At 43.4% G+C, this 10190-nt stretch overlaps 1 pseudogene; it reads left to right on the forward strand.

Annotated features, from left to right (window-relative positions):
* Window positions 1-8679: 8679 nt before the first annotated feature.
* LOC142456308 (RNA-binding protein 3 pseudogene) lies at window positions 8680-9415 on the forward strand (annotated as a pseudogene).
* Window positions 9416-10190: the final 775 nt, after the last annotated feature.

Raw genomic sequence — 10190 nt, forward strand, 5'->3', positions numbered from 1 at the left:
GGGCAATACAGGTACAGTTCAGCCTTTTGTTGTTCCTGGCCTGCCCGTCAATCTCTGGGGCAGGGATGTCCTTTCTCAGATGAAGGTTTTTATGTGCAGCCCTAACGAAGTCGTCACCCAACAAATGCTTTCCCAGGGTTATTTGCCCGGGCAGGGATTGGGCAGACTGGGTCAGGGAGACTCAACGCCCGTCGCAGCTGTCCCAAAAAATGATCGCACAGGCTTAGGATTTTCTAATCATTTTTTGTAAGGGCCATTGCTCCTCCTGCAGTCCAGGCAGAAAAGATTACATGGAAGAGTGATGAGCCTGTCTGGATTGACCAATGGCCCCTCCCATCACATAAGTTGTCCGCCGCCACACAGTTGGTGCAGGAACAGCTGGAGGCTGGACACATTGAACCCTCCACCTCGCCCTGGAATATGCCTGTGTTTGTTATTTAAAAAAAAAAAAACAGGGAAGTGGCGGTTATTGCAAGATTTAAGGGCAATTAATAAAACCATGGTTCCCATGGGCGCCCTACAACCAGGTCTTCCTTCGCCAATAGCTATTCCTAAAAATTTTGTTAAACTAATTATTGATCTTAAGAATTGTTTTTTTTTTCTATCCCTCTTCACCCTGAGGATTGCAAGCGTTTTGCATTCAGTCTCCCTGTAACTAATTGCGTAGGGCCTTCCCCTCATTTTCAGTGGCGAATCCTCCCCCCGGGGGGGGGGGGCCACAAGCCCCACCCTGTGTCAAAAATATGTGGCACAAACGGTTGACCCCTTCCGCTTGTCATTTCCTAACTTATATATTATCCATTACATGGACGACATTTTGATGGCAGGGCCCTGCAAGCAAGAGCTCCATCAGGTTGGACAGCAACTCATTGCCCTCCAAAATAGGGGTCTCCAAATTTCCCCCGAGAAAATTCAAGTCCACCCCCCACAATTATTTCTGGGGTTTGAATTGTTACCTAATCGAGTTTATTCTCAAAAGATCCAGTTACGTACTGATGCCTTGCATACTTTAAATGACTTCCAAAGATTACTCGGGGACATTAACTGGCTCCGCCCTTACTTAAAGCTCACTACCAAAGAACTTAAGCCTTTATTTGATATTTTGCGAGGAGATACAGATCCCTCTTCCCCTCGCGCACTCACCCCCAAGGCCCAACAAGCTTTAGCCCAGGTCGAGTGAGCCATTAACAATCAAAGCATTGGTTATTTTTCCCCAAAATTGCCGTTCAATTTTATTATTTTCCCCACCCCCCATTGGCCCACCTTCCAAACAGATCTATGCATTTTGGCACTTGGCGCTGACCCAGCATGGGGAGTCCCTGACCTTTTTTGGCCTCAGCAGCAAGCCCCTGAGCACACTATAGGTGGTTGTGGCAACCACTGGGAAAGGGCCACCTTTCGCGACCAAGGTCATAAAGTTTATGTTTGCCCAGGAACTACTCACAGGCCTCAACATATTAACTATAAATGTGGATATGGCCAAAATTATTACTGTGCTTCCTGGGGTTGCGAAACCACTGGAAGTGTTTATTGGAAGCCCAGCTCTACCTGGGACTACATAAACGTCACTGAGCCCCCGGAGCGCCCTTCCTGCACCACAGGTCAGTGGTGTCTGCCTATTAGCATCTCGTTCACCGATAAAGGAAAAGAAAAATTACGTGACTGGGAAAACAACCCTCAAGGGTTTAAGTGGGGCCTCCGTATTTACAGGTCCGGGCCGGACATAGGGCTCACCTTCAAAATTAAACTAACAAAATCGCTTCCAAACACCAACAGCAAAGCCGCTGTTGGCCCCAATCCAGAGCTGAATGGTCGTGGCCATGGCCAAGCCCCTGTACTAAGGCATAATCCGGCTGCTCCTACAAAAAGCCCCCCTATCACCCATCCCTCAGCATTGTTTCAACCTACCCTCCCCGTAGGACTCCCCCTCAACCGCGGATCTTTTGTTGGCAGTAGTTAACGCCTCAGTGCACGCCCTTCAAAAATCTAACCTTACCTTTTCAGATAACTGTTGGGTGTGTTATTCCTCCCTTCCCCCTTTTTATGAAGGAGTAGCTCATTTTGGCAACCCAGTATTCACCAACTCAACTACTGAGCTTCGATGGGACCCTGAGGAGCAGCAGGGCCTCACTCTCGGACAGATCTCAGGGGTGGGACTCTGTCTTCTAGGACCACGCATGTTGCCACCCAAAGAATTCGTTGATATTTGTAACCAAACCCTTATAGTGAACTCTTCTTTTACATACGTTTCTTCTACAAATCATTCCTATTTTGCTTGCTCCTCAGGATTAACCACCTTCATAATCACTGCCACCTTTTTAAAGAATAAGGAATATTGTGTTCAAGTTTTACTTTTGCCCCATTTAACTGTCCACAGCCCCGCAGATTTTTTGCAGTTTGGGGAACAAAAAACGCCTCCCCACTCAAGAGTCAAACGTGAGCCCCTCACTGCACTCACCTTAGCTGTGGTCCTCGGCCTAGGAGCCGCTGGGGCAGGTACTGGAATTGCTTCATTGATTACCACCAATCAACAGTACACCCAATTAAGCGCAGCTATCCACAAAGATCTTCAAGACCTACAGGCGGGGCTTGCCAATCTCAAAGATTCGGTGAGCTCCCTCGCCAAAGTAGTCTTGCAAAATAGAAGAGGGCTAGATTTGCTTTTCTTACAACAAGGCGGCCTATGTGCCGCGCTTAAGGAAGAATGCTGTTTTTATGTGGATAAGTTAGGATTGGTGGAAAATAGTTTGCAAAAGGTCAGAGATAGCTTGGAAAAAAGAAAAAGAAATCAGCAGGAATCGTGGTATGAAAATTGGTTTTCTACTTCCCCTTGGCTTTCCAATTTCCCCCCCTCAGCTTGGTGGGACCTCTTGTAGGTCTTATCCTACTTTTAACTTTCGGCCCTTGGGCCTTTAATAAGTTAACCAGTTTCGTTAAGTCACAGATTGACGCAGCCCTTCACACAAAGCCGGTCTCCGTCCACTACCACCTGATCAACACCCGGGACGCTGCTGATGAAGAGGAATCCTACGAGGGCGTGTCTCGAGCTACAGAGACCCCCAGGCTGCAATTTTCCACCCTTGCCTCCACGCTTGATCCCTCTCGGTCCTGGCCGCACAGGGCCTGGAATTGGGCCAAAAGCCATTGATAACATTGTCAGTGCATACAAACATCCGTTTTGTTCCCTCCCCTGCAGCGCGTGACCAGGCCATGGTTGCCCTTATCGGGGTGGCATATTTGACTATATTGTAAGACCAAGAGCGGCATATTTGTCAATTGTAAGACCCCCCGCCTTCAGTGCTGAGTTTGCAGCCAATGACGGGTAAGGACTGGGGGCACTCTTTACCAACCCAGGACAGGCGTTGGCCGCCAAGAGGGCCTCCTAGCCGATGACGGGTACGGACTGAGTTGCGCCCTAGCCACCTAAGACACAGAACTCCCTGAAGGATGGTCACTGCACGCCGTAACCCCCCCTTTTTTTTTAATGTAAGGAAGGGGGAGATGTTGGGAACCGGACATAATCAGCCTGACAAGACAGACTCCATACTGTCTGACCGGCAGGGCTAAAGGCACTTCACCTCAACCTTATCTTATCCTGACAAACACCAGATGGCCCACCTTTGTTTACTCCAGCACCAGACATTACAACCATAGATTTGTGTCTCCCTACCTTGTGTGCTCTACACCCCTTCCCTTCCTTTTTTTTAACCTTCCCTTGGAATTCCTTTGTTTGCCTCACCCTTTAAAAAGAGGCTTGTGTAGCAATAAAGAGAGACCTTGACAAGAATCTGCTTGGTCTCGCTCCTCTCTCTCGCCCGTTTCTCTTTCAGGCTGGGTCCCCCTCGGTAACCTCTCGAATAACTGAGTCCCGCTGGTTCGGGACACCTCTCGCACCCTCCTTGCCACTAATTTTGGATCACTTGTTGTTCCCTTGTCCCTGGGTTGGTCAACACCACCTCCTTTCCCCCACCTCCCCTTCTCCCATGTCCCCCATGTCATATGTCCCATTGTTTTCTCCTCCAGACTGTTCATCCAGCCTATCTTATCTAGATAGATCTGCAAAGATAAAAATATGCACCAAAAAACAAGACAAAGCAACAAAAGAGAACACAAGGATGACAACAACAAGGAAAAACAATAACCAAGAAAAAATAAAAATATTTTAAATGAAAAACCTGTAAATAGATCTGTTTTTTGAGCTCTAGACATGACCTCCAGTGGAGTCCGATGGGGGGCCACTCTCTGGCCCCAAAGTTTATCCTTTACACCACGGAAGCTCCCTGCTTTGCTCCCCCTATTGTTCTGCCGCATGCCCTTAGTGTTTTGCCTTGGTGTGGTGGGGTCAGACCAGGCCAATCCCAATCCAGACTCTGAGTCTCCAGTGTTGTCCCCCATAGGACCATGGGTTAGCGAGGGACACCAAGTCTCATAGTGGGATTAGCCATATAGTCCACTCTGTGCATTGACTGTTCAGAGTGGGAATATCGTCCTCCAGGCTTGGTGGGCCAGGAGTGAGGTTGGATTTTATGTCAACTTGATATACTTGTGTGAACGTAGGGGTGGATTCCAACCTATCAATGAGGCCACATCTTGATGACATCTCCTTGTGATGTGACTTTTTATAAAAGAGGCATTAAAGAGCATTGGGTTCTCTCTTTCTCCTACACCTTCCTGCTTGACTGGGTTTGGTGTCTCATGTCAGGGACTCAGAATCTATGTGGTCCATGGACTCTAGTTTCTGTCAGTACTCTTCAATATTTCTTCAGACCTTGGATCCATGACACTCTGCATCCATTGGTCTGTGATCTCCCAGCTTCCCACTTTGCTTTCCTGTTACATCCTCCACCAGCTGTGTGAGTCTGAGAGTCTCTAGCTGACCCATGGACTTTAGTTGGACTGGGCTGAGCTGCTTTCTTGATATAAAATTCTTTCTTATATAAATGTCACTGGTTTTATTTCCCTAGAAAACTCAGCCAAATAAAGGGATTACTATGGATTCACTGACAAACAATGGAGAATCCTGGCCCAGCTAAATTTGACACAAAAGCTTAGCAATCAAAATAACCATGATTGGGCTACCTTGAACTTCCAAGTCTACATTGTTAAATTAGCTACTTCAATAGACTGATTTGCTTTTATTTTTTCTCTTTATACTGGTATGTGTTTTTCTGTTCTTTTGTCAAAATATTAAAATATTTCCATACACACAGGCAAATAAGAACTCCTCTAAGCCCTCTAAATCTTCATAACCCCACTGGCCCACTTCCCCTTGACCTGGGGTACATCATGTAGATCCAAAAGGATTAGAGATGTGTCTCTGAAAGGGCATAAAGGTCCCTGACTCTTGCTTGAGAACCAGTGTTTATGAAAGTGGATCAAATTTTGAATATCAGCCCTGCCTTCATAGGTGTAATAATGCCCGATACGCTTTTGTTTTTAAGCCCCTGGATGATGTAAATGATTGGAGATTTGACTCCACTCAGAGGTCCTCAAAAGAAGAACCCAGTGATCTACTTCTGAAAAATCAGACAATATGGTGGAGCACACAGTGGGGAAAATTATGGAAACTTCATAAGCCAAATATTTTGAGGGAATAAGTAGTTGGTCTGGGGGCACAGGACGATATTTTCAGGGGACACCAAAATCAATCAGCACAACATAATCCTCAAAGAAAATGTTCTACATCCTGATTTGGCAAGTAGGGATTGGGGTCCTAATGATTTATGAGCAGCCATTTAAGCTCAAACTTTCATCATCTGGAGGAAAGGAGAATGAAGAAAACAAAGCACATGGAAGCAAATATTCCTATGGACTCATGAACCATACCAACATCAGCCCCCATGACCCTGAGATTATAGGAACCATATTGTGTCTGGCTTGCACTACCAACTGCTCCAAAAAGGATCATTTTAAAAGGTCTTGCATATAGTGAAAACAAAATGTGGAACAAAACTCAAAATCATTTTAAAAAATCACACTTAAAAGAGACAAGATTTGTCTCTTTTATATTCATCATAGATTACACAGGAGTGTGTTTATCCATTTTTTAATTTAAATATTAAAATGATCCTTAGATAGAAACTAATGAAACTCCCAAGACTATGACCCTTACTCGTCCTTCAGTCCTGGAACTTAACTTACTCTGTGGCTCTATTTTCAGCCAAACAATAGACAGGTCTATAAGGGGAACATAACACTAGGGAAGTACACACACCTTAGAACAATAAGTAATTGCAACACAGAACAGAAGAATAGCATTTATCCAAGAACAAAATTCAGTGGGGTTGGGAAAGAAGGAAGAATGAAAATAGGAGACACAGGAAGGAAGTGGGATAAGTTGTGTTACGTTTTAGGTATTGAAACTAATGACATCAAACAAAATGTGTATGAATTGTTGAATGGAAAACTTATTTGTAAACCTTCACCCAATTTGCACTGAAAGTTAAAAGAAAGAAAAATTTTAAAACCACATGGAGCAAAATTTTACTCTGAACATAGGGGATTGCCATGAGTAGTAATCGGCTTGATGGCAACTGATTTGGTAACATTTCCAGGAACAGCACTAAGTTGTTCATGTTAAAACATATAAATAACATATATTACTTCCTATTCTAAGCCCACTGTGTCCAACATATGAAAGCCCTCTGACCCATACTTTTTTTTCCCTCCTTCCCTCTGTATTCAACCTGGTCTGTCTCCCTGCTGTTACTTGGGCACTCCTGCCTCATGTTGTTTCCCTATGTGTGGTAGTTACATAATCTGCTGTCAATTTGAGACTCAAGAGTGAAGGGGTGGAGGTTAGCCTGTCAATCACATCACAGCTTGATGAGCTCATTTGGAGGCGCTAAGGAGATAAATAGCTCACTGGAGACAGATTCACTCCCTGCGAAACATTCCTGTGGACAAGACACATGGAGCTATACTGGAGCTGAAGGAGCCACGTGGAAACACTTGCCAATGCTGAGATGCTTTAATCACCAGTGGATCAGCAAGTTTCTACCCACTGGCCCATGGTCTTCCTGTATTCGGCATTATTGCATGTGTGGTGTGAATCTGAAAAGGAATTTATAGATTGGTATCAGACTTATGGGTTAATATGGGACTTATGGACTTGATCTGGACAGGGCTGGGATGTTTTCTCAATATTCCATTGCTCTTGTTTATAAAGCCCTTTCTTATACATGTATACATGCGTGTTCATGAATTTGTTTCTCTAGTCTACCCGGACTAACACACTGTGCTTGTCATCACACATAGAGTCACATGGCTACTTTATGGTCTCCACACAAAGGGCATTTTGAAGGAGAGCACTCCTCAGTCCCAAGGGCAAAAGGTTAGATCCACTGCTCTCAACTCCCTTTGTTTTCATTCATAGCATTTGACATTATGAAATATGTGTATAAGTATTTTTGTAGGTATATGAAACATAGAAAACACTCAGTAAATGTTTGAGCAATGACTGAAGAAGTGAATCAGCATAAACATTCCATAATAAGGGTAATTGTTCTATCTCAGCATAGAGAGAGCTGAAAATCTACATGGGATCTTTTTGTCATCATTCATATAACCCAATGCAGGAACTAAAAGTATTTTATTTTACTTGAATTTTTCACTACCATCAATGGTCTGTGAAAGGTCTCCATTCATTTCATTTATTCAATCATAAATAACATGTTCCAACCCATAAGTCATCTACTAATCCAACAGCCAGACTACTGACCACAAGTTCCATCACACCTCTAGTCCTTCCCTCCTCCTCACCTAAGTAGTCACCACTATGCTGCGTTTTAATTTTATCCTACTCTTGTTTTCTTTTTGCTTTTGTCATACATCTTTTGTATATACATGCCAAGGAACCCAGGTGGTGTGATGGTTTAATGCTTGGCTGTAAACAAAAAGGTTGATTGTGGTAGTAGGATGATTTCATGTCAACTTGAATTTGTATGAAAATGTAGGGGTTGAGTTAACCTGTTCAACCTGTCATTCAAGTTGAGAGCTTCTTGATGCCTCCTTGGGGGTGTGGCCTTCTTAAGAGGAAGATATTGAGAACTTCCCTTCCTCTCTTTCTTCCCCTTTGCCTTCCTGTATACTGGAATTTTGTGGGGCTTGAGAGGAGGCCCTGTATGGGCTGCCTGATCTTGAAAGCTGTTGCCACCCTTCCATGTTTCCTCCAACCTTGGATCCACATGACTCTGCACTCCTTTACCTTTCTGCATCATTGACCTGCAGGTCCCTGAGACTGAAGAGGGCCCCAACTAGCCTTGGACTTATGAACCTGAATTGGACTAGGCTAGCACACCTTCTCAATATAAGATTACTTCTTGATATAAAGTACACTCTGGTTTTATTTTTTTTTTTTTACAACCCAGTCTAACACATTGCTAGTCTGAAGCCTTCAGACTCTTTACCGAAGGAATATGTGATAGTTTGCCTCGGTAGAATGCAGCCTTGGAAATCACATGTGGCAGTTTTACTGTTCTGTCCTATAGGGTCACAATGAGTCAGAATTGACTTGAGAGTAGTGGATTTTGGTATACCTATAATGAAAACATTTTGTCGATTAGGCTTTTCTTTTGGTTTTGTCTGTCTTTAATTTTTATGCCACAATTTTTAAAAGACAAGTCATTTGGGATTTATAAAGAACATTGCGCTCATTCTCGCTGGTCTTCTGCGCTAGCTCTTGTCACTCTTGCACTTCTGTCCCAGGACCCAAAAATCCACTGCCATGTCTTCTGAAGAAGGGAAACTCTTCGTGGGAGGTCTGAACTTCAACACCGATGAGCAGGCGTTGGAAGATCACTTCAGCAGCTTTGGGCCTATCTCTGAGGTGGTGGTGGTCAAGGATCGGGAGACTCAGTGATCCCGGGGATTTGGTTTTATCACCTTTACCAATCCAGAGCATGCTTCAGATGCCATGCGAGCCATGAATGGAGAGTCCCTGGATGGTCGCCAGATTCGTGTGGATCACGCAGGCAAGTCTGCCCGGGGGACCCGGGGTGGGGGTGCCTTTAGTGCTCACGGGCGTGATCGCAGCTACTCCAGAGGTGGTGGGGACCAGGGCTATGGGAGCAGCAGGTATGACAGTCGACCTGGAGGATACGGATATGGATACGGAAGGTCCAGAGACTATAGTGGCAGAAGCCAGGGTGGGTATGACCGCTTTTCTGGAGGGAATTACAGAGATAATTACGACAACTGAGATGAGGCATGCACATAATGTAGATACGCAAGGAATAAAAATTCTTCTGAACCAGGATCGTCCTTCCAGATGCAGATGGCTGTATTCATAAAAGATTTTTGGAGCTGCACTGAAACATCTTTGTTTTAGTACATCAACTTCTATTTTTGAATTAAGCTCCCAGGGTAGCCTGTTAAAAGACCTTTTAGTAAACACCATATGTTTTTTAAACTTTTTTCTCCCATTTAAAGACAAATACTGCGACATTTGTAGAGTCTGGGTATTTTTCTTTTGACCAGTTTTCTAGTTTGGGCACTCAGGATTATTCTGGCAAAAAATTTCGGCCAAGCCAATTCCCACCCCGCCCTTTTAATTATTGAGTATCTGTAGAAACATTTTAAAAGTTTTGTACACAAAGTTTCTTTTTCATGGTTAGAAATTTCCAAATGTACCTACAAGAAATCTGCATCGATAATGATTACTTAGAGGTGTTTTTTTACTCAACATTGAAATCACCGCCCTGATTATCTAGAAGAGCTTAAAAATTTTTGTGAATGTCAATATTCTGTTGTGTTTCATGTAGTGTTTAGGATGTCCTTCATGGAGCTGATTAAAAAGATGAAATCTGAAAACAATTTTAAAAATGAACATTGCATATTATAGTGCTTTTTTCCTTTTCACTTTAAAATTGATTTTAAAAAGTAATGTCACTACTGCTAGCAGTAGGGGGGATTTTAAATTTAAATTATTGGAGAAAAGAGCTAATTTAGCAATTCGAAAAACGTACTTGCTTCACTTAAGGATGTTTTCAATTCAGGGGATATCATTTATTTAGTATTGAAAGAGGACACTTCTAAAAATAACTTTTAAAAATTTTATGTAAAAGAAATTTAATATATATTTATATATCCAGTATCATAGCAGAAATTATAATAAGTGATGGAAATATTTAATAATCATGACATTTTCATATACCAAAAATTATAGGTAATTAAAATGACACATAGAAGTT

The sequence above is a fragment of the Tenrec ecaudatus genome, chromosome 9 (assembly GCF_050624435.1).
Source record: "Tenrec ecaudatus isolate mTenEca1 chromosome 9, mTenEca1.hap1, whole genome shotgun sequence".
In the NCBI taxonomy this organism is placed as follows: Eukaryota; Metazoa; Chordata; class Mammalia; order Afrosoricida; family Tenrecidae; genus Tenrec; species Tenrec ecaudatus.